The 25,200-nt window shown below is 36.5% G+C and overlaps 1 long non-coding RNA gene across 1 annotated transcript in view; it reads right to left on the bottom strand.

Moving 5' to 3' along the window:
- Positions 1–2,619: 2,619 nt before the first annotated feature.
- Positions 2,620–25,200, bottom strand: part of LOC125102943 (uncharacterized) — a 49,496-nt gene continuing 26,915 nt past the window's right edge. The window contains exon 3 of the long non-coding RNA XR_007128235.1: positions 2,620–4,609. This is a non-coding gene — a long non-coding RNA (uncharacterized LOC125102943). The remainder of the gene's footprint in view (positions 4,610–25,200) is intronic.

Below are 25,200 nucleotides of genomic sequence, written 5' to 3' on the forward strand. Positions count from 1 at the left end.
ACTATATCAATTTTTTTCATGGAATATCATTATACATTGAAAGGATGTTTACAACTGGCTGACAAACTTTGATTATTAGACTTGGATATTTGGAAAATATGTTCTCAAAAATGAAAAAAAGTGAATATTTCATTTCAAAAGGAACAATAGTTGATGTTGATAAAAAACAAAAGCTTCCAAATGAAAATTAGAATTTTGGAGAATTTTTATCCACCACCATGAACTTGATGGCTTCCCAATACTTAAAGACTTTTCTGATGAGATCAGAACAAGTGTGGTTTTTAAATATCATATAATAAAATGAATCAACATTTGAAGAATCTGCATAAATGATCAAATGACCAATGCATAAAGTTACAAAACCATACACAGGCAGACAATCCATTCAAATTTTAAAATAGACCAATCAATTTTAATGTACACTGAAAAAGTTAATTGATATGGTTTTATATTCCATGTTGTAATCAGCCTTTAAAGAACTGCCACTTGTTGAGTTTTAGTTTAGTATCAAAGAAAATATACACAAATGTCTGAAAACCTATAAAATATTCTTCCCTTTCCAAATACATGTCAGTATGGAGACAGATTTTAATCAACACAACATATCACAATAGATGGAATGTAGGAAGAGATATAAGAATCCAGAAGTCTTTTATTAAAAGACATTAAAAATATTTGCAAAAATAAAGAATAATACCAATCTTTCACTAATTTTTTTTGTTTTAGAAGATGGAATTACTTTTCATAAAAATGTAATTTGTGTTAACATGTAACAGATTCATTACTGTTGTTTTAAAATAAAGGGATACTTAAATATTTTTTAAATTTCTCAGTTTTAATTTCTAATAGTAGGTTAATAATAGCTATAACTCACATATGCAAAAGTTCTTTGGGGTCCTGAGTGATTTCTAAGAGTGTAAATTGCCTGAGACAAATAAGTTTGAGATCCATTGCTCTAAAACTAGAGAAGAGAATGAAAGAGACAAAGTCCCTGCCCTCACGGTAGTTGGGGTATACAGGTGAACAGATATATAAAGATAACTTCAGATTGTGTTAAAGCTTAAAACAAATGAAGTGTCTGAGTGGCTCAGTGGGTTAAGTGCCAACTCTTGGTTTCAGCTCAGGTAATGGTCTTAGGGTCATGAGATCAAGCCCTGTATAGGGGTATCTGCTCAGTGTGGAGTCTGCTTGAGATTCTTTCCCTCTTCCTCTGCCCCTTCCCCTGCTTATACACACACTCTCTTTCTCAAATAAATAAATCTTAAAAAATAAAACAAATAAAGTGATGTGATGCACAGTACATGGGTAAGAGTATTTTATTATTTAAGAAAATTAATTTACTTATTTTAGAGTGAGAGAGAGAGAGAGAGAGAGCATGAGTGGGAGCGACAGAGGGAGATAGAATCTCAAGCCGACTCCATGCTGAGCATGGAGCCCAAGGTGATGCTGGATCTCACAACCTTGAGATCAAGACCTGAGCCCAAACCAAGAATGAGATGCTAAACCCACTGCACAACTCAGGCACCCTGGGTAAGAGTACTTCAAATAGTAAGCTCAGGGAAGTTTTCTTTGAGGAAGTTACAATCTGATCTGAAATTTGAAAAGTAAGTAAAAGTGACCAATTAGAGAGGCAGAGGAAGAGCATTCCAGGTAAAATAAAGAATTTCATCAGTCTGAGACAAAAAGAGTTTCCATGTTTGAGAACCAAAGATGAGGCCAGTGTGGCTGAGATGGAACAGTCATCAGAGAAAGCAGTGGTAGAGGAGGTTACACAAGTGGGCAGAGGAACCAGGACCTTCGTGGCAATCATTCAAATTAAAAGAGAATTCCAGTGGGAAGACACTAATGGCTGGAGTGAAGAAAGCTGACTCTGGTTGTTGTGCCAAGGATAGATTGCTTGGTAGTGAGTTGGTATTAAGAGTTGAGGCAAGGAGACTAGTTAGACAGGCAAGACACTGGCATGAAGAGGAATCAAGTGGGTAGGCCAAGGCAGTGGCCATGGAGATTGAGAAAAGGTGATAAATTCCAATATATGTTGGAAATAACAGTAGGGTTGATAGAATGGCTGTGGGGAATGAAAAAAAGAGGAATCAAAATGAATTCTTAGGTCTTCAAGTAGAGCGACCAAGTGATTGAGAGTGCATTTGCTGAGATTGCTCACCATTCTGACACACCTTTAGCTCCCTTTCACCTCTCCATCACAACTGTCTTGTAAAACCCCAAACCTGGTCAAATCTAAATGACATTCACTCTTCCTGTGCATCTGAGCAATGAAAACATGGATAGAAAAAAATCACATGCTCAAGCTAACTGATCTCTCTTCACAACCTCAAAATTTAAGTGGGCCTTTCCTTGACTATGCCATCCTACTATAATTTCCTAGCTAATTCACCTTCTTACTCTCTTAAATAACTATTGTACATATTCTTTTCTCTCTTTTGACCTCTAGTACCTCTCTGTTCTCCATTTTCTCAGCTGATAATGACCTTACTTTCTATTTTAGTAAAAACCGAACTTCCACACTTCTGGTCACATCTACCAATCCACTGTAAACTGAGTCTTCTGCCTTACCTCTCATTGTACTGGATGAACGGTCTGGTCTCCTACTGAAGAGCACCATCTCTATCTAAACTCTGCACCCTATCTTTCTTGCCTAATTGTGAACTGCTCCAACAGATAATTCCTGTATTTCCTGAGTCGTCAGTCAGCATCTGCAGCACCCTAAATAAGCTTTCACTCCCTCCATTCCACTAAGATAACCTTGTCAAAGTCATCAGTGACATTCATGTTGTTAATGTAATGATGTTTCTCAGACTTTATCTTTCTTACCTTCTCAGCCGCATTTAAGAGTCAACCACTCCCTTCTTGAGACACTTCTACTTTTCCTCCAGGCTCCATGCTCTCTTGGTTCTTTTTCACTGGTTACTCTTTCTTCAGACTTCTCAGCAGGTTCTTCATCATCTTCCCAATCAGTAAATGTTGGAACCTCCCAGATTTCATTCATTGGAACTCTTCTTTCTATATATTCTCCCTTGTTCATCAAGTCAGGCGGCTTTCAATACTTTTTGTACACTGATAAACCCCAATTAATATTTTTCACCTGACTACTCCCTGAAACCCCAGACTCAAATATTCAGGAATCACTTGACATCACCATTTAGTTGTTGAACATTTATTTCAAATTAATATCTAACTGAGCTGCTATCTCCCTGCACGCCTCCCATATCTGTTCCACCTACAACCATCATCATTTCAGTAACATCATGACTCTTTGTTTAAATCAAAAACTTGAAATATACCTGATACTTCTGTTGTATAATCCATCAGTAAAATTCTGTTGGCTCTAACTTCAAATCATATCTAGACTTCTACTACTTCTCACCACCTCTATTGCTACCACTCTAGCTCAGGTCATCATCATCTCTTGCCTACACACTCCTAACTGGTGTTTCTGCTTCTGCCTTCATCTGCCTACAAGATATTATGCAGAAGCTAGAGTGACTTATTTAAAACATAATTTTAATAATGTCTAATTAAACTCTTCCAAGGCCTTTCCATTTCATTGTGACTAAAAATCAAAATCCTTACCATGGCTTCCAATAAATGATTGGTCCCTTGCCACCTCTCCACTCTCGTTTCCTGACCATCTTCCCTTTCTATCCCACTTCTCAACTCCACTTCAGCAACACGACTCCTTGCTGTTCCTTGAACACATTAAGTACACTCCTACTTTAGGACCTTTCTCACTTGCACCTCCCTCCATCTGGACCGCTTTTCTTTTAGATATCTACATGGCTTACCTCCTTGCTTCTTTCGGGTTTCTGCTTGAATATCATCTTCTCATAAAGACATTCCCTTAATACCCTTCAGCTTCTAGATGAAGATGGAAGATTGAACATATGTGTTTCCTTCAGCACTCTCCTCAAACTCCACTAAGTGACAATTAATGAATTATTTTAAGCCCATGGACTCACAAAGACAATCACAACAAAAGAGGAGACACTAATGACAAAATTTTGAAAGCTGGAAAGGAGAGATAGCACAAAACACACCACCCCACACTTCCTATCCATTCCTCTTATTTTTCTCAATAGCACTCAACTTAGATAAATGTGGATACATATAAACACAAGATATCTACTTACTTCTAAATTTTTTGTTGTATTCTCCTCCCCCTCCCCAAGAATGTAAGCTGCATGACAGCACTCTCTTCATTTTGGTTCATTGTTGGATTCTCAGGCTTTGAAATCATACAGCTATTCAGTAAAATTTTTTGGCTGAATAACTGGTGTGGTCTGGACAAGGTGCCATTTATGGGAGGTGTGAGAGTTGTGGCAATCAAGAATTCTGATTTGGATGTTAAGTCTGAGGTACTTTTAGACATCCAGGTGAAGATATCAAGTGGGAATCTAGATATTTGGAACAGAATTGAGAATGCAGACATCTGGGCTGAATGTATAAATTTTGGAGTCATCAGCACTAGGGCTAGGCGAGATCACCTGGGGGAGTACAAACACAAAAAGAGAAAAATATCAAGCTCTGGAGAACTTCATCATTTGGAGGCCAGGAAACTAGTGGTCTCCAAACTTTTAGAATCATATAGCTTTACCTGTAAAAAGAAGAAAAAATGATTTAAGTTGAGCAATGTGAAAGAGGGTATTTATTTATTTATAAATTATATGTATTACTGTACAAATATATTATGTACATTATAAAATACAAAGACATAGATATTAAAAAAGAATGAACTACAAGATTTCCAGTTAAAGAGGAAGTATTGCACACATGCATTTTTTAAGTCCCTTCTGGAGACCACTATAGTGATAGTAAATGGATTTTTAAAAATAAAGTATAAACCCACAAAGACAAAGAGAACAAGAGTAAAACAATAACGTCAGAATATAGGAAGCTGGAAAGAAGAGAGATGAATGGCAACTAACTTTGACTCAGGAAAGCTGAAGCTGCAGTGGGGAAAAGCCAAGAGGCAGCTTGATTTGCAAGGCAGAATCCGGTCCCTACCCCTACTCCAAAAGCTCAGGAATTGGTGTCTGGCACGTCTGGTAGAGAAGGTAAATGTCAGGCAATAACAGACTTGGCTCAAAAGCTATTTAAGAAGCAGCTACACCTTCAGTCACCTCCAGCACTCTGCACTGCAGGTGACTAACCCCGTACTACACAGCAACTAACTGGGGGGTAATTTTCTGGAGATGATTAAGTACAGTGTCTTGAGAGAACAACAGACACAAATTGAACATGGGAATTCCAAACAAGAAACAGGTAGACTGGGTCAAAGTTAATATCAGAATGTTTAAAACTAAAATACCAAGAAGAATCTCTATATGTTTCTTTGGGATAGGGAGACAAATAACAAAAAAAGCACTATCTTCATGGGTAGCAATGATTGCCAATGAATTCACCAACATAAAAGGAAAGAAAAAAAGAATGCTATATAAACTTTTCTTTATTTCATAGAGCCATTGAAAATATTTATTTCTATTTCTTTTCAAGTACAAGGATTGTTTGAACATTATTGTGGCACATGAATGCAGATATTTAAGTAATTGCATTTGTTGTGTCCTGGGCTGAAAGTAGGCATAAATATTGATAAATATTGATTTCTTCTGTTCTATGTAACTAATTATGCAGACTCTACTTTGAGCACCGTGGCATCACCAAAACTTATTTTCAGGTTTCATGTGATGTACGTATATATGTAGAGAAACAATCCTTAGAGATGCAGTAATGATATCTCGCTTTTATAAAATTACATTTTGATATTCATATACCTTGAGTATCCAACATATTTTATATTTCATTTACAGTGAAACTATCTTTGTTAGTGGAAATCACTATGCTTTTGTTATTCTTTGCCTACAATGTCCTTTTCCTCCTTATCTGTCTGAAGATCTCTCACTTACCTTTCAAGAGCTATCTCAAATTTGATTTCTTCTTTAAGGGCTTTTTTTGACTCCCCTCAACTGTTATTGTTCCATTATGTATGCAATATAGTACCTTGTTTGCACTTCTATTGTGTCAGTCCCTACATTGTTTTAAAATTATAAGTCTGCTAACTCTCTTAGTCCAGGTACTATATCTTATTTATATATATAGTCTTAATTGACTATAGTGGTGGACACAAAGTAGTTATTTAATACATTTTCAAGTGGATGTTTGGAAATGATTTTGTGTCCATTATCTCATTTGACTTTCCCAGGTTCAGTCAGTCACTAGATCCTAGTGCTCTAAATATTTATTATATCTATCACTTCTTAGATATAATATATCATGCCAAGAATTCATGCTCTCACTGTATGTTGCTGGGACCATTAGCATCTTAACCTGACTTTGGTCCCTAATCTCGCTCTCTTCCAGTTAATACTATATTTACCCATCAGAATGACTTAACACAAATTTTACCATTTTCTATATATACATTAAAAACTTTAAGTTGGTTGGGCACCTGGGTGGCTCAGTGGGTTAAGCCTCTGCCTTCTGCTCAGGTCATGATCTCAGGGTCCTGGGATCGAGCCCTGCATCAGGCTCTCTGCTCAGCAGGGAGCCTTCTTCCCCCCCCCCACCTCTCTGCCTACTTGTGATCTCTCTAAATAAATAAATAAATAAATCTTAAAAAAAAAAACTTTAAGTTGGCTACATAACAGATATAATAAAGTACAAAAATAGTATATTTATCCTCCTGCTTTAAACATTTAGAAACCAGACAAATTTTCAGACATTTAGACAACAGGCAATGCAGGACATTGACCCTTGAGAAAAAGGAAACTAACAAAGTGAGCCCTTTGATTGCCCTAGCTTATTCCCTGGAAAAAATTTCCAGGCCGTAGCAAAGTAAGAGAGAGCCCAAAACAAAGTCTTGTTCAGTTGAAGAGAGTTTAGAGTTCAGAGAGATGCTAGTAGCTAGAATTTGTGAAGAGGTGAGAGCTTCAGTTAGAATGGTGTACTTGCTCCAGAAACCTTCTGAGTGTTCCCTCAAAGTCTTGAGACTGAATACTAATCTGTGAAGGAATGGAAGGAACTTCCTGGGGCTGAAGAAAAACCATCAGGAAGGAATAGGCTAAAGAATCCTTGAGCTCACATAGGAAGGTAATAGTTTATGTTCTAACCAACCAGAGTGGAACACTTCTTAATACATGGGCATTAAATAAATCCTCAGAAGGAGGATGCCTCAGTAATGGAGACACATTAGCTTACAGTAAAGGTTATTCTAGACTGCTTCAGAAAGTTTAAAAACTAACCACAAAAGAATCAGACTGATTTCAAGCCACAAAGCCCAACAATACTTAAATGAATACAACAACATCCAGTGTCTAACAATGTAAAAATTAATAACATTAGTATTAATCAAATATTTCCAAGCATACAAAAAAGCAGCAAAATGCAACTTATAACCAGGAGAAAAAAAAAATCAATCAATAGATATAGACCCAGAGATGAGATAATAGAATTGACTGACAAGGATATTAAAATAGCTATTATAAATATATTTCATGTTCAAGAATGTAGAGGAAAACATGAACATGAGAATGAGAGAAATGGAAGGTATTAAAAAGCAACTTTTTAGATGAAACAGACATGATCTGAAATGAAAAGAAACTGAATGGGATTAATAGCATATTACACACCGTAGAAAAAATTAGTGAACTTGATGATGCAGCAGTAGAAACTATCCAGAATTAAATAAAGAGAAATAATTTTATTTGTTTATTTATTTATTTTTTTTTTAGAAAGAGAGAGTGGGGAGGAGGAAAGGGAGAGAGAGCATCTTAAGCAAACTCCATGCCCAGTGCAGAACCTGACATGGGGCTTGATCTCATGACCCTGAGATTATAACCTGAGCTGAAATCAAGGGTCAGAAGCTTAACTGAGACACCCAAGTACTCCCAGAGAAATAATTTTTAAAAATAAACATAAATGAGTTGTGGAACAATATCAAATTAGTCTGAAAATGTATGTGTTATTGGAATACCAGAAGGGGAAGGCAAAACAGAAAACAAATATTTTAGAACATAATAGCCACAATTTCTCCAAATTTGGTGACAATTTTATACCCACAGATTCAGAGATCTTAATGAGCTTCTATAAGCATAAATATAAAGAAAAGCACATCAAGACACATCATAATCAAATTACTAAAATCAGTGATTAAATGAATTCTTAAGAGCACCCAGAGATAAAGAACACATTATATTCAGAAGAATACACATAAAAATGTCAACAGATTTCTTATGAGAAAACACAGAGACCAGAAGATAATGGAGGGACTTCATTAAATAAATGAAACAAAAGAAAAAAAATTTAACCTATATTTCTATACCCAGAAAAAGAAATCTAATAATGAAGAAAATGGTTTTTTTTCTTTAGATGTAGGAATGTAGAAAAAAATACTGTTTTTTAAATCATAGCAATGAGAACAAATTTGTAATAATGAATTACAAACTCATAAATTTTCCTGAACCCATCAGAGAACTAAGATTACCAGGCACCCATAAGCTCTGAAATAAAAAACAGACCTTTGTTAACTGTTTCCTTTGCTGTGCAAAAGCTTTTGATCTTGATAAAATCCCAGAAGTTCATTTTTGCCCTTGCTTCCCTTGCCTTTGGTGATGTTCCTAGGAAGATGTTGCTGCGGCTGAGGTCGAAGAGGTTGCTGCCTGTGTTCTCCTCGAGGATTTTGATGGATTCCTTTCTCACATTGAGATCCTTCATCCATTTTGAGTCTATTTTCATGTGTGGTGTAAGGAAATGATCCAATTTCATTTTTCTGCATGTGGCTGTCCAATTTTCCCAACACCATTTATTGAAGAGGCTGTCTTTGTTCCATTGGACATTCTTTCCTGCTTTGTTGAAGATGAGTTGACCATAGAGTTGAGGGTCCATTTCTGGGCTCTCTATTCTGTTCCATTGATCTATGTGTCTGTTTTTGTGCCAGTACCATGCTGTCTTGATGATGACAGCTTTGTAATAGAGCTTGAAGTCCGGAATTGTGACGCCACCAACTTTGGCTTTCTTTTTCAATATTCCTTTGGCTATTCGAGGTCTTTTCTGGTTCCATCTAAATTTTAGGATTATTTGTTCCATTTCTTTGAAAAAAATGGATGGTACTTTGATAGGAATTGCATTAAATGTGTAGATTGCGTTAGGTAGCATAGACATTTTCACAATATTTATTCTTCCAATCCAGGAGCATGGAACATTTTTCCATTTCTTTGTGTCTTCCTCAATTTCTTTCACGAGTACTTTATAGTTTTCTGAGTATAGATTCTTAGTCTCTTTGGTTAGGTTTATTCCTAGGTATCTTATAGTTTTGGGTGCAATTGTAAATGGGATGGACTCCTTAATTTCTCTTTCTTCTGTCTTGTTGTTGGTGTAGAGAAATGCAACTGATTTCTGTGCATTGATTTTATATCCTGACATTTTACTGAATTCCTGTACAAGTTCTAGCAGTTTTGGAGTGGAGTCTTTTGGGTTTTCCACATATAGTATCATATCATCTGCGAAGAGTGATAGTTTGACATCTTCTTTGCCGATTTGGATGCCTTTAATTTCCTTTTGTTGTCTGATTGCTGAGGCTAGGACTTCTAGTACTATGTTGAATAGCAGTGGTGATAACGGACATCCCTACCGTGTTCCTGACCTTAGCAGAAAAGCTTTCAGTTTTTCTCCATTAAGAATGATATTTGCGGTGGGTTTTTCATAGATGGCTTTGATAATATTGAGGTATGTACCTGGTGATTCGCAGACCTGTACCCCTGGGGATAAAAATATATGTTTATAAAGTTGTAAAAAAAAAAAAAAAGAAAAAGAAAAAAGAAAGGATGAATACCCAAGTTTTGTAGCAACATGGACGGGACTGGAAGAGATTATGCTGACTGAAATAAGTCAAGCAGAGAGAGTCAATTATCATATGGTTTCACTTATTTGTGGAGCATAACAAATAGCATGGAGGACAAGGGGAGATGGAGAGGAGAAGGGAGTTGAGGGAAATTGGAAGGGGAGGTGAACCATGAGAGACTATGGACTCTGAAAAACGATCTGAGAATTTTGAAGGGGTGGGGGGTGGGAGGTTGGGGGCACCAGGTGGTGGGTATTGTAGAGGGCACGGATTGCATGGAGCACTGGGTGTGGTGCAAAAATAATGAATACTGTTATGCTGAAAAAATAAAAAAAATTAATAAAAAAAAAACAAAAACAGACCTTTCCAAAGAGAGAGAGAGAGAATGTGAGAATTGGCTCATCTGTGGCATAATATGGGAAAATGAGATGATACACCCTAAAAGCATGTAAGAAGAATTTAGCTAAAAATTAAAGAGATTGATAAAAAAGCTAAGTTTGGGTTAGCATGAGAATACAGATACCCGAAAGCCACAGACACAAGAGTATGTACCAACCTGCAAATCCTTTTCCATGGGTTTCCATTGGGAACTCACAAAAAAAAGAGGTTATAGGCAGGAGAAGAGACCAAAAAGACCTTCCTTCAGGGGTGCAGGATCACTGAAGGGAATTGAGTGCTGCTGTGGGAAAGACAAGAAAAATCTCCTGGATCCGTTACCTCTATGAAATAAAAGCCTAAAGTCATGGAGGTAGAGGCAGTAAAGCCTGATACTCCCAGGACATATTTGCAGTACCAGTGTGGCTGGTGGTTGGGTAAAAGAAAAATACCCTCTCCTTATAAGACAGAGGCAGGAAATAGTCCTAGACACAGATCCCATATCAATCAATACCACTAAAGTTCTCTTATTACTGGTGTTTGTGTGGAGGGGCCAGGTAACAGGAGTCTGGAAAGTCCTAAACAAGACCCATTAAGGATACAAGGCACAGTTTGGGTGTCATGAGGAGGAAGGACAGGGTCATGAGATAGCCCCATCACAAAGGTGAAGGCACACAGAGTATAACTAAGACTGAGTGGACCAGAGCAACAGAGAAACTTCCTGCCCCTCCCCAGATAGCAAGCATTGAATCATGGTCAATAACAGGCTATCCCTGGGGAGGAAGCAAAATTTGTGGGGAAAGCTGTCCAGTGTGGCATAATTGCACAGGGAAGGCTGAAAGCTGAGGGTCTATCAGGCTTATTGGAAACAACAACAACAACAAAAACACTCAGCACAGAGTCCCCAGTCCTAAACACAAAGTAAGCCTAGAGGACAATGAAACTGGTAGAGAGCCATAATCACAGAAACAACAAAAAACAGTTCAACTTCTGACTAGGTTGAATTAACACCCCAAAGTCATGGGGTAGAAGAGGCATGTCTATCTCCAAATATAAATAGTATCTTCAATTTCTACGGTTCTATATATACTGTCTAGTATTCAATAAAAATTATCTGACACATAAAAGCTAAGAAAAGTCAACTCATTGTAAAAGCAATTAACAGAATCAGAATCAGAGATGATCTAGAGGTCGGAAATCATGCAGTGAATTTAAAATAACTATTATTAAAATATTAGCGGTTCTACTTGAAAAGGTAGGCAAATACATGAGTACATAAGAAATTGTAGCAGAGCAGTGAAAACCATGAGAAAGAGTCTAATAAAATGCTAGAAATAAAAAACAAACTCCAAAGCAACAAAAATAGATGCCTTCAAAGTGCTCCTCAATTGACTTGATACAGGAAATAACTGGTAAATTTGAAAATAGCTGATCAAAAATTATGCAGAGTAAAACACGAAGAAACAAAACAGAGTGGGAAAAATACAACAGAGCATCCAAGAACTGTTGGGCAATATAGAAATAGTTTAACATACATATATATATGGAATTGTAGGAGAGAGGTATAATGGGACAACATATGGGGTGCCTGGGTGGCTCAGCCAGTTAAGCTTCTACCTTCAGCTCTGGTCATGATCCCATGTTCCTGGGGTCTAGCCCCACAACTAGCTGCCTGTTCAGCAGGGGAGCCTACTTCTCCTTCTCCTTTTGCCACTCCCATACTCTCCCGTACTCTCTCTCTTTCTCAAATAAATAAACAAAATATTTTATTAAAAATGGGACAAAATATGATTTGGAAAAGATAATGGCCAAAATTAAAGAAGACAGACATAGAAGACAAACATAAAAATGACAAAAAATACCTCAGAGTATACAAAAAATCCTCCAAATATACAAAAAACTGAACCCCTACAGGTATCATGTTCAAAGTGTGTAAAACTAAAAACAAAGAAACAACTTCAAGGGTATCAAGAGAACACACACACACACATACATAGAGACAAAGGAATAGAACTGATAATTAAAGGAGATTTTTACATCAGAAACTATGCAAGCCAGAATAATGAAGTGACATGTTTAAAGTATTGAAGAAAAGAACTGTCATCCTGGGATATTTTACCCAGAAAAAATATCTTTCAAATATAAAAGCAAAATAGGGGCACCTGGGTGGCTCAGTTGTTTAAGCATCTGCCATCAGCTCAGGTTATGATCCAGGGCCCTGGGATTGAGCCCCACATTGGGCTTCCTGTTCAGCTTCCTGTTCAGCCTGCTTCTCCCTCTCTTGCTCTCCCTCTTTGTGCTTCTCTGTTTCTCTATGTCAAAATATATAAATGAAATCTTTTAAACAATCAATAAGATTGATAAACCACTGGCCAAACTAATCCAAAAGAAAAGAGGACCCAAACTAATAAAATTATGAATGAAAACGGAGAGATCACGACTAAACCAAGGAAATAGAAACAAACATCAGAAATTATTATCAACAGTTACATGCCAATAAGTTACGCAACCTAGATGAAATAGATGCATCCCTGGAAATCTATAAACTTCCAAAACTGAATCAGGAAGAAATTGACGACCTGAATAGACCAATATCTAGTAACGAAATTGAAGCAGTGATCAAAAACATCCCAAAAAACAAGATCCCAGGACCTGACGGAGTCCCTGGAGAATTCTACCAAACATTAAAAAAAAAATAATACTGATTCCCCTGAAGCTGTTTCAAAAAATAGAAACAGAAGGAAAACTTCCAGACTCTTTCTATGAAGCCAACATTACCCTGATCCCCAAACCAGGCAAAGACCCCACCAGAAAGGAGAATTTCAGAACAATATCCCTGATGAGTATAGATGCCAAGATTCTCAACAAGATCCTAGCTAATAGGATCCAACAGTACATTAAAAAGATAATCCACCATGATCAGGTGGGATTTATCCCTGGGATGCAAGGTGGTTCAACATTCCCAAATCAATCAATGTGATAGAACAAATCAATAAGAGAAGAGAGAAGAACCACATGGTCCTCTCAATTGATGCAGAAAAAGCATTTGACAAGATACAGTATCCGTTCCTGATTAAAACTCTTCAAACTATAGGGCTAGAGGGAACATTCCTCAACTTCATAAAATCTATGAAAAACCCATAGCGAATATCAATCTCAATGGGGAAAAGTTGACAGCCTTCCCTTTGAGATCAGGAACACAACAAGGATGTCTCCACTCTCGCCACTACTGTTCAACATAGTACTAGAAGTCCTAGCAACAGCAATCAGACAACAAAAAAGAAATAATAGGTATTCAAATTGGCGAAGAAGAAGTCAAAAATATAAAAGCAAAGTAAATATTATATAAAAATGAAAGTTGCATGAAATTATTTCCAATGGACTTGTGATATAAGAAATGTTAAAGGATGGGCGCCTGGGTGGCTCAGTGGGTTAAAGCCTCTGCCTTTGGCTCAGGTCATGGTCCCAGGGTCCTGGGATCGAGGCCCGCATCAGGCTCTCTGCTCGTCAGGGAGCCTCTTCCTCCTCTCTCTCTGCCTGCCTTTCTGCCTACTTGTGATTGCTCTCTCTGTCAGATAAATAAATAAAATCTTAAAAAAAAAAAAAAGAAATGTTAAAGGAAATTATTTGTGCAAAAGGAAAATAATATCATGTAAAAACCTACAGCTATACTAAGAACTTAGGAGTTCCATCAATAGTTAAAATGGTTAATATGTAAGACATTTCCCCATTTTAAATTGTTTTGAGAAACAAGAGACTTTTAAAGCAAAAATAGAAGCAATGTATTGTGAGTTTATAGTATATGGGAAGATGTAATTTATGACAAAAATAACATAAAGGAGGGGCACCTGGGTGGCTCAGTGGGTTAAAGCTTCCGCCTTCAGCTCAGGTCACATCTCAGGGTCCTGCAATCGAGCCCCACATCAGGCCCTCTGCTCAGCGGGGAGCCTGCCTCCCTTCCTCTCTCTCTGCCTGCCTCTCTGCCTACTTGTGATCTCTCTCTCTCTCTGTCAAATAAATAAACAAAATCTTTATAAAAAAATAACATAAAGGAAGGGGGAAGGTATTGGAAGTATGTTGCTATAAGATTCTTATGCTATTTAAAAAGAAGTAAAATATAATTTAAAGGTAGCCTGTGGAATTAAAAACACACACTATAAGCCCTAGGGAAAACACTAAAATATTCAAAAATTATAAGTAACAAGCCAGCAATGGAGAAAAATTAAATGGTAAATTAATCCAAAAGCATGCAGAAAAAGAGAAGAAAAAGGGGAAAAAGTAACAGAAGCCAATCAGCAAGATCGTATATTTTAATTAAATCATATTAGCAATTAAATTGAATGAAGATGGTCTAAACCATGTTGCCCAATAAAAATATAATGTGAAGGGCGCCTGGGTGGCTCAGTTGTTAAGCGCCTGCCTTTGGCTCAGGTCATGATCCCAGGGTCCTGGGTTCGAGCTCCGCATTGGGCTGCCTGCTCAGCGGGAGGCCTGCGTCTCCCTCTCCCATTCCCTCTGCTTGTGTCCCTCTCTCGCTGTGTTTCTCTCTGTCAAATAAAGAAAATCTTTGAAAAAGATATATATATAATGTGAGTAAGGTATGTAATTTAAAGTTTTCTGGTAGCCAGATTTAAAAAAAAATAAAAAGAGACAGATGAAGCTAATTTTAAAAGAATGTAAAAGAATCTATGCAAACTATTGTTATTTCGACATAGTCATCATAAAATTATTAATAAGATAGTTTATATTCTGTTTAGTAAAATTCCATAGGTATTCCTGGTTCCGTAGGTTCTCCAAAGGGATATGTGGCTAGTAGCTATCTTACTAGAAAACGCAGGTCTAACTAAACACACAAGTTGACAGAGGTTTTCTGATTAGATTAAAAGGCAAGAACTGACTAAATGCTATTTACAAGAAACCTACTTTAAATATAAAGACATAGGTACATTAAAAGTAGATGGGAGGGGCGCCTGGGTGGCTCAGAGGGTTAAGGCCTCTGCCTTCGGCTCAGGTCATGATCTCGGGGTCCTGGGATTGAGCCCCACATCAGGCTCTCTGCTCAGCGGGGATCCTGCTTCCTCCTCTCTCTCTGCCTGCTTCTCTGCCTGCTTGTGCTCTCTGTCTGTCAAATGAATAAATAAAATCTTAAAAAAAAAAAAAAACAGTAGATGGGAAAAAAGAGCGAAAGAATGGAAGAACATTTACTATGAAAAAATTAAAAGAAAGATGAATTCACTACGTTAATATCAAACAAAGAATTCCTAATAAGAAAAAGAGATAGTACATAATGATAAGGAACCAGTTAACTACAAAGACATAACATAATGTGTATGTACCTAATAATAGCTTCAAAATGCATAAGGCAAAATGTAGTAGAACTGGAAGGAGAACTAAAACACAAGTAGGGGCACGTGGGTGGCTCAGGTCATGATCTTAGGGTCCTGGGATTGAGCCTCACATTGGGCTCCACTCTGTGGGGAATCTACTTGAGATTCTCTCTCCCACTACTTCTCCCCCTCCCCTTGCTCATGCACTTACTCTCTCTCTAAAATAAATAATCTTAAAAAAAGAAATAGACATAAGAATAACTGTATTTAAATATTTCAATGCTCTTTTCTCAGGGATTGATAGAAAAATTAGAGAGTGAATTGTTGAGGATATAGAAGACCTAGGTAACACTACTAACCAACTTGTTTTAATTGAGATTTATAGAGCACTGCACCTAAAAACAGCAGAACATGTATTATTTTCAAGCACACATAGAACATCCACCAAAATAGAGCATATTTTAGGCTACCAGGTAAACCTCAGTAAATTTAAAAGAATTGAAATAATGCAAAATATGGTCTCTAACCACAGTGGAATTAAGCTTAAAACTAATAATAGAAAGATATCGGGAATATTCTCAAATACTTTGAAGTTATATAACATACTTATAAATATCAGTCAAAGAGGAAGTCACAAAGAGAATTAGTAAATATTTATACTGAATGAAAGTGCTCACACATGAGTGCCTGGGTGGCTCAGTTGGTTGGGTGACTGCCTTCAGCTCAGGTAACGATCCTGGAGTCCTGGGATCGAAACCCACATCGGGCTCCCTGCCCAGCAGAGAGTCTGCTTCTCCTGTTGACCTCTCTCCTCTCATGCTCTTTCTCTCTCTTTCTAATAAATAAATAAGAAAAAAAAAAAAAAAAAGAAAGTGATCACACAGCATATCAAGATTTGTGGGACATAGCAAAAGTTGTATTTTATTTATAAAATGGATAAATTTATAGCATTCAGTGTTTATATCAGAAATGAGGAAAGTTCTTAAATCAATGATCGAAGATTTTACCTTAAGAAACTAGCAAAAGAAGAGCAAATTAAACCCAAAGCAAATAGAAGAAAGGAAACAATAAAGTTATCAGCATAAATTAATAAAATAGAAAACAGAAAATTAATTGTAAAAATCAATGAAACCAAAAACCAATTTTTGAAAAATGAATAAAATTGATTAACCTCTAGCTATGCTGATCAAGAAGAAAAGAGAAAAAACCAACTTAACAATACCAGAACTATGAAAAATGACATCAGTACAGATTCTACCAATATTAAAAGTAGAATAAGTATTTATGAGCAACTTTAACTTAAATGAAATGGACAAATTCCTTGAAAGACACAAAATATCATTGCTTATTCAAGAAGAAATAAATATGTGGAATACCATGTTTATCAAAGAAAATGAATTTATAGTTAAAAAGCTGTACATAAAGAGGACTCCAGGTCCCAGTGACTTTACTGGCATGTTATAGCAGGAGTTTAAAATGAAATAAAATACAAACTCTTCCAAAAAAATAGGAGCAGGGGTAATGCTTCCTAAATGTGACAAAGACATAACAAGGGGGAAAAATACAGACCAATATCTCTCAAGAACAAAGGTGCAAAAATCCTCATCATAATATTGGCAAAACAAATACAGGGGGAAAAAAGACAATGAGTAAGGACCAAGTGTAGTTTTTCTTGGGAACTCAAGGATGGTTCAACAATGGAAGATCAATCAATGTAATTCACCATATTAAGAAACAAAAAAGAAAAATGATATGACCTTCTTAATATAGGAAAATAAAAGCATTTAACAAAATTAAATAGCCAGTCATTATGAAAATTTCCAGAAAACTAGGAATTGAAGAAACTTCCTTAATCTGATAATGAAAGACTACAAAACCAACCAACAAACAAAACAACCAACAACCAACAAACAAAAAATTAAACCTGTGGCTACATAATACTTCCTGGTGGAAGACTACATGCTTTTCCCCTTGTTCCCCTTTGGGAACAAGGCAAGGATACCCACTTTTACAACTTTTATTAAACATCCATATGACTCAGTAGTTTCACTTCTAGAAATCCACCCAAGAGAAATGAACACATATCTTCATAAAGACTTGTACAGGAGTATTTACAGAAACTTTATTCATAATAGCCTCAAACTGGAAATAATAAAAATATCATCAAAAATATCATCATTGTGAATGAATAAGGAGATTGTGGTATATCCATATTATGGTCTACAACTAAGTGTAAAGAGTTACTACTAAGAACTAATACACACAACAGTGTTGATGATCCTAGAAGGCATTATGATTAGTAGGACAAGTTACACAAAAAATACTACATATTATATTATTCCATCACATCAAATTCAAAGTGATCAACCTTTTCCAGAGGGTGAGGATCAGAAATTAATCGCAAAGGGAGCATGTAGTAACTTTTCATGGTGATGGAAATCAAGGAAACCTTATCATGAATGTGTTGCATTTATGCTACTGCATCTGATTGTCCAAACCCGTTTTAGTACCCATTTAAACTTGGGTAATCTTATTTATATAAACTGTACTTCAGTAAAACTAACAAAAATGTTTAATAGGGAAAAAAAGGAGTGAGGGGAAAAGTAGACCATTCAGTGACTCTCCTTTGTTCATAGTAAAGTTTGTTGAGTAAATCACAATAGCCACAGGAGTAGGTAAGAGAAAAGTTGCCTCGAGGCATGGATGTGAAGCAAAGAGAACTACGGTAAGAGGAGTTTCTGAAACGTAACGTACAGAGAGGAGTGGCAAAAGGAATAAGCTAGTTTTGGCAATAAAGAAGGAGCGACTGAGGAATGTTAAGAGTGAGCTATTTTGGGGTGCCTGGGTGGCTCAGTGGATTAAAGCCTCTGCCTTCAGCTTAGGTCATCGTGTCAGGGTGCTCGGATCAAGCCCCACATAGGGCTCTCTGCTCAGCAGGGAGCCTGCTTCCTCCACACTCTCTCTGTGCCTGCCTCTCTGACTACTTGTAATCTTTTTCAATCAAATAAATAAATAAAATCTTAGAAAAAAAAAAGAGAGAGAGAGAGAGCCATTTTGACGAAGGAACTGTTAAGAGTGCCAAAACTTACATTATTTGCATAGATTGAGCTGGGATTTGCTGACCTCTCTGTCAGAGATTACTCAATTTACAGAGATAATATTTATATGTAATCAGAGATTACATAATTTACCTTCTCTTTCTCTTAACTCTGTTTTCACTCTTACTTCTTACTCTCTTACTGTCAACTCTTTCGCATTTTCCTTAGTGCACTTCTCGTAGCTCTATGCTTGACACTCCCTCTTTAAGTCAATCATCTACTTCAATGTTTCGAATTATTTAACCGATGATGGCAAAGCTGGAAAAAGCCATAGAAGTTATTTCTTTCCTCCTATTGTCAAGTGTCCTTAGGCACTAAGACTGACTACTTGAATTGGGTATGGGAATGGAAAAAGGAGAAAGAGGCATTTATGGACGAAGGCAAAAATGGGCAAACGTGAGGGAGATGAGCAACATCTGTCAGTATTTCAAAATTATTATCCTTTCAGACTGAGTAGTATTCTCTCCTAGCATTCTACATTTCTTCTCTTGAGAACATGATACATTTGAAATAATTTTTATGGTATGTATCTTCTGGGCTAGCCTGTAATCTCTTTGAGGGTATGTCTTACTTCTGTATTCTCCAAAACCAACCAGGGTACCCGGTACTTGGTAATCACCCAATAACTATTTGTTGCCTAACTAAATACTCTACCTCTCAAACTTGTTGCTTCATCCAAGCTGAGCTTGTGCACTATATTTTTTCATGCCCCTGTACATTTATTTTAATGATTCTTCTGCCTGGATTGTCCAGTCTTCTCAATTTCTTCCTAACCACACTCCAACCTTAATCCACCAGAAAAATTATTACTTTTACTTCCAACCCCAGCTTGAACATCTCCAGAAAACCTCCCGACTTCCCTTAACTAGAGGTTTGTGCCACCCATATAACCTTGTACAACCTTCCCTTGTGGCCTTGTAGTTATCTCTGTATCGAAATTATGTTTTCATGTCTGTTTTCCCTTTTCAGTTGGTTCTGGCCCTTCCCTACCTGCCATAATAGTTGTCACATAGTGGACCCTTAATACCTATTTGTTAAACAAATGATTTTTTCCCAGTTACGTGATACATGCAGAGAAGCATTATGCCTAGGTAATTATGGGGTTTGTGAAGAGAATGAGTCCCAAATTCTTTACATGAAAACTAGTTAAAAGCAGAGTGAATCAACTTCTACAAAAAGAGGATGTCAAACTTCAGATACTTCAAGAGAGCTGTTGTTGGAATTTCTAACCACTGCTATAATGACATTTAAATAAATAGTAAAGCAACCCAATTTTGTCAAGTTCTCCAAAGGGAAAATAACAAATTCATGCCTACAATTCCTTTAAAATCAGAGTAGTTACATTAGCTTGGAAATAACTAAATGCAAAGTTATGAAGAGGTTTATGTAAAAGAACTTTTCATATAGCTTGATTTAATGTTGTGTACGGCAAGTGCCTTACTTAACTCAACTGTTCTTTTTACCTACTTACTTCCAGGAATTAGAATTAAAATGTCATTACTGGGAAATTTCTAACCATGATGGACAAAAGAATTTTGTTAGCATGCAGGACAAATAATGTGTGACTGTCTGCATTTTTTAAGTGTGTTAGATCTGTAAAATAATGGTTTAGTTGAAATGTAAGGCCTCAACTTCTACAAGCTTTACCAACATGCTAGAGAAAGGGTATATAGTCCAGAACTGGGTCTGAAGTTAACATATTCAATTCTCCCCAGTGACACCAAGATTTTAAAGCAGGTGATATTACTGATGGAAATGAATACAGTTCTGATTGTTTTTTTTTTAAACAAACAAACAAACAAACAAACATGTACAACATAGAAGTAAAAACCTCACCCCCTTCTTCCTGAGTATATAAAGACACCCTGTTACCTAAAAGTCATTTTAGGTTGAGATGAGAGGTATGAGAAAAACCATAGATAAATGTGTGAATTGTCTATGATTTGCTATCTCAGCATTTGTGAAGGGAGTGGGGCTAGAAAGAGCTGGAAGGAAATCTGAGTTTTAGGATCCAGTCAACTATACTACTTGAGTCACTTAAGGAAAATGTCAGTTCCCTCCTCACATAAAATAAGCCCTGCCTACCTGAAGCTCGCTGCCCAGAGCCAAGGCCACCTCTGTACTTTGTATAATCCAAAGGAGCGGAATGGTGGTCATAAGGATCTTTTTTTTCTTTCTTTCATTTCATTGAACTTAGTAAAAAGAATTCTCCTGGAAACATACAACCTACTGAGCTAGATTATTTTACCTCTTCTGAAAGATCTTACTGCAAATTCCATTCCACTCTGATCAAGCCTTTCCTAAAATATATATCTAGAATTAATGCTAAACTGTCACATGCTGGTGTAAATGTTGCATTGCAATTATTTCCTTCATAAATTAGTCATTTATTCAATAATCATTCTTCAATAAAATGTCTTGAACACATACTAGGGGCCAGGTATTGCCCTGCTGATTATCATCGCCCTCATGGGATATATAATCTAGTGGGAGAAGCATACCATGATAAATGAACAAGTATATATGACACCAAGTGTGAACTCCAATGTAGACTAGGGAATCTGAGCGATGATGATGTGTAGGTTCATCAATGGTAAAACTGCACCACCACGTGATGGAGGATGTTGGTAATGGGAGAGGCTGTGCATGTGTGGGGGCAGAGGATTATGAGAAATCTTTACACCTCCCTCCCAATTTGTCTATGAACTTAAAACTGCTCCAAAAATAAAGTCTTTAAAAAATACATGTACAATAAAGGAAACATATATAAAAAATGAACAAGTAAATGATTTGATCACAAATCACAGTAAGTACAATGAAGGAAATAGTAGGGAATAAAAGAATGCACGCAAAGTGACTAATTTTACATGTGGGTTTCAGGGAAAGTCTCTCCAGGAGGTGACATGTACGTTGAAATTTGAAGAATGAGAAGAAGCTGGCTATGGTGTGTGTGTGTGCGCGCGTGTGTGTGTGAATGTTCCAGATGGAGGAAAGACATGTGTAAAGCTCCGAGATGGGAAGAAGCAAGGCAAATGTGAGAGGCGGAAAGAAGGCCAGTGAGTGATACCAGCAAGAGCTGAAATTTAAGAGGAAGAAGCATGATCATGCAGGACTGTATAAAACAAAGTAATCAGTCTGGATTTTATTCTACTGACACGGGAAACCATTGAAGGATTTTTCAGCAGGTAGGTATTATGATTCTCCATATCCTGAAAAGATTAGAGAACTCAGGAACGAAAGAAGCCAAGTTAGGTCTGTCTTCTTCGCTGCAACTAGATTTTAATAAGGAAGAGAACAGGTGCTGTCCATTAGGGCCTAGCCCTGGGCACAGAGAAGGCAACCAATGCATGGTTATTAAATGATGAATGTAATATTTATGTTTTATGATCTGGCATACTTTTTTACAATAACATTTATAATAGTAACTAAACAAAAGGTGAGTGCATTAAAAGACTCTTCCTTATGAGACTAATAACACCTGTTTTATTTTTACATCTGAAATTGGGTATCAAAGAATACCACATTCAGCCAGGCAAGGAAGATGAAGAGCAGAAGGAGGAGAGATGACAATTTTTTTCCCTCTTGCCCATGATCCTATTTCCTCCAACTCATTTCTCTGTGAATGTCTTTGGCTAATTTAAGGAACCTATTCTTGACTACAGGAACCATATGTTGTTTCTAAATGTTATGCCCTTAGAAACAGCTTAAGTTTTTTTGGGGGGGTTACTCATACTTGATCTTTATAAAAAGCATCATCATCATAATAAATAATCTCAGTAGGAGTATGATCTTTTGAATGTTTGATGAAGACAGTAAAATATTTCACTTTTGCTTATTCATTAAAGCCATGAAATTCTGCTATTAGGTCTGAATGTGCAATATGATCTAGATTTTTCACTCCATAATCATATGATTCTGAATAATATGTCATTTGATTCAGCAACTATCTGATTTACATATGGAGGTCCACAGCACTGGAAAGATCAGGAATATATCTTATGTTGTATTTCACATTTCTGTTTTGGGTATATTCACCTAGTTTAAATTATAAAAGCAACCCAAGTTGATTCTTGATATATTACAACCAAATCATTTGTCCATTATATCTTTTTTTTTAAAGATTTTATTTATTTATTTGACAGAGAGAGAGATCACAAGCAGGCAGAGAGGCAGGCAGAGAGGGAGGGGGAAGCAGGCTCCCCGCTGAGCAGAGAGCCTGATGCAGGGCTTGATCCCAGGACCCTGAGATCATGACCTGAGCCGAAGGCAGAGGCTTAACCCACTGAGCCACCAGGTGCCCCTGCCCATTATTTCTATTTAATTTGTTTTAATTAGAAAAAGTCCTCATTAGATGAAATGTCTCTATGGCCAAAATTATACACATATCAAAGATGCAGGCCCTCGGGCTATCTGTGATTTTTTCCAGTTTGAGGATGGCTAAGAGCAAAATGGGAGCCAACTATGGTATCCTGGAGTGCCACGCTCAGTCTCCACAGATCTCTACTCCTTCAAACATGTGCTGGAAGCCCCCTCCAGAGTGGCCAATCATGTTTTCAGAATAAGCACCTTGAGCACAAGTCTTTGAGAATCAGTATCCATCTGGTGTGGCCTTTACTTAGAAAGGTGGATCCTACAAAGCAAAATTCTTCAAGAAATTTGGGATATAAAAACTATTGTTTTTAAGAATAACTTACAACTGGTTAGGAGTTTTATATTTTTCAACCTGTTAGCAGCATTATTACTTTTGATAGGTATAATCCAAGATTGATATATGGCTTTTTCATGATGATGATAACAATATTAATAATTTATAATGTTTTGAATGTTTACTATTTGCAAGCTCTGATACTTCCTTTGTATCATCTCATTTACTCTTTACAACAATTCTATAAGCCAGATACTGCCCTCTCCACTTTACTGGTGAGGAAATGGAGGCTTTTTGCTCTTAACCACTCTCTCTTAATGTCTCTTACAAAAAGTAGTTCTTCCTTACAGAGGAAATTGGTTAGAATATACTATTCTCCCTAGTCCTGAAGAGGCAGTCCATTGTCTTTTTCTTTATGGTCACTTCAAAGATTTCATCTGTGGACAATTTGAAATTGTGTGCCAGGATCTGTTTTAGATTAGTAACAATGTATCTCTATTTTTTTTTAACAGTTGAAGAAACTGAAGCTCAGAGTAAATGTATAACTTGCCTAGAGTGAGAATTGTAATTTTGCATCAAGAACCAAGTTTATGATCCTACCCTTCACTAGCACTGCTACATTTGCTAAATTTTAAACCTGTCTGAGCCTCTGTTTGCCTTTAAACCATGCTGATAAGAATGCCTATATAATAGGCTACTAATTATCAGGATCTTATTGCACAAGAGCCTGCTGCAGAGTTGCTTCCCAATGAAGGTAGCTTATCATCATGACTTCCATTTGTGAGCCTCAAATAAGAGAAGAAATGATGCCCACTTCTCTCCAGGCATTCACAGACCTTACCTGGGGTATGCTTTCCTTGCTATCTAAGAAGGGACTGTTCCATGGAAGAATTCTTGGCCCTAGTTTCCTCCTGGAAACAAATCCGAAATTTAATCTTGCCTAGGTGACAGTAACTGCAAGATATGACCATTAGTTGTGTAGATTTGTACATTCTTTCCTTAATGCACCATGATTATATATTTTTAAATTGGTAAGGTAATGGGTTCCTTTATGAATTAATAATATTAGTAACATAATAATATTGTTATAAATAAATTAGTATGAATAAAATAAAAGAGGGCATGCATAGACCAATGATGAGACTATCACATGAAACAAAGATTATGATTTAATCTAATTCTATGTAGCTAGAGTCCATAAAAAATAAAACAAAACAAGGAACTTCATCCTTTTTCAAAAACTCCCAGTGGCTCTCTATGACATTAGGACTCTCATGGGCTTGAAGCTTTTATGTCTAGATGCTCCCTATTTCTTCATTTCTTTAACATAATGGAAGGAAGGGAAGGAGGAAGGATGAAAGGAAAGGAGGAAGGGTGGAAGGGAAGAAGGAAAGAACAAGAAAAAAGGAAAAGGCCACAGGACTGATTGATTCTCAATGTCAGTGAAGCTCATCAACAGCGATGTCATTCTTTTTTTTTTTCGTAATCTTTCATAATAGACAAAATAAAAAAAGTTGACTTGAATACTTTCCATTTGTTCCAGTTTAGCAGGAGATGGATAAATCAGTTAAGAAGGAACAGAGCATACAGATGATTAATGAGTAATTTAGTTACTGTCTTCTGGGGGAATATATATATATATATATATATATATATATAAAGAATATACATATATATTATATATAATTTATATATAAACATAAAAGAGAGGAATATACATAAAATATATAAATACATGTATATACATATATATGTATATATATATATTCCTCTTGCAGGATGAAATTTCAAACAACATATAGAGGAAATAAGGGTTCTATGAATTTTAAAGTCCTCAGTGTTAAAAAAAATTCTCAGTTGCATGCTTTTACCTTTGGATTTTGAAATGTTAAGACCTTTGCTCTT

Source organism: Lutra lutra, chromosome 6 (assembly GCF_902655055.1).
Source record: "Lutra lutra chromosome 6, mLutLut1.2, whole genome shotgun sequence".
Taxonomy (NCBI): Eukaryota; Metazoa; Chordata; class Mammalia; order Carnivora; family Mustelidae; genus Lutra; species Lutra lutra.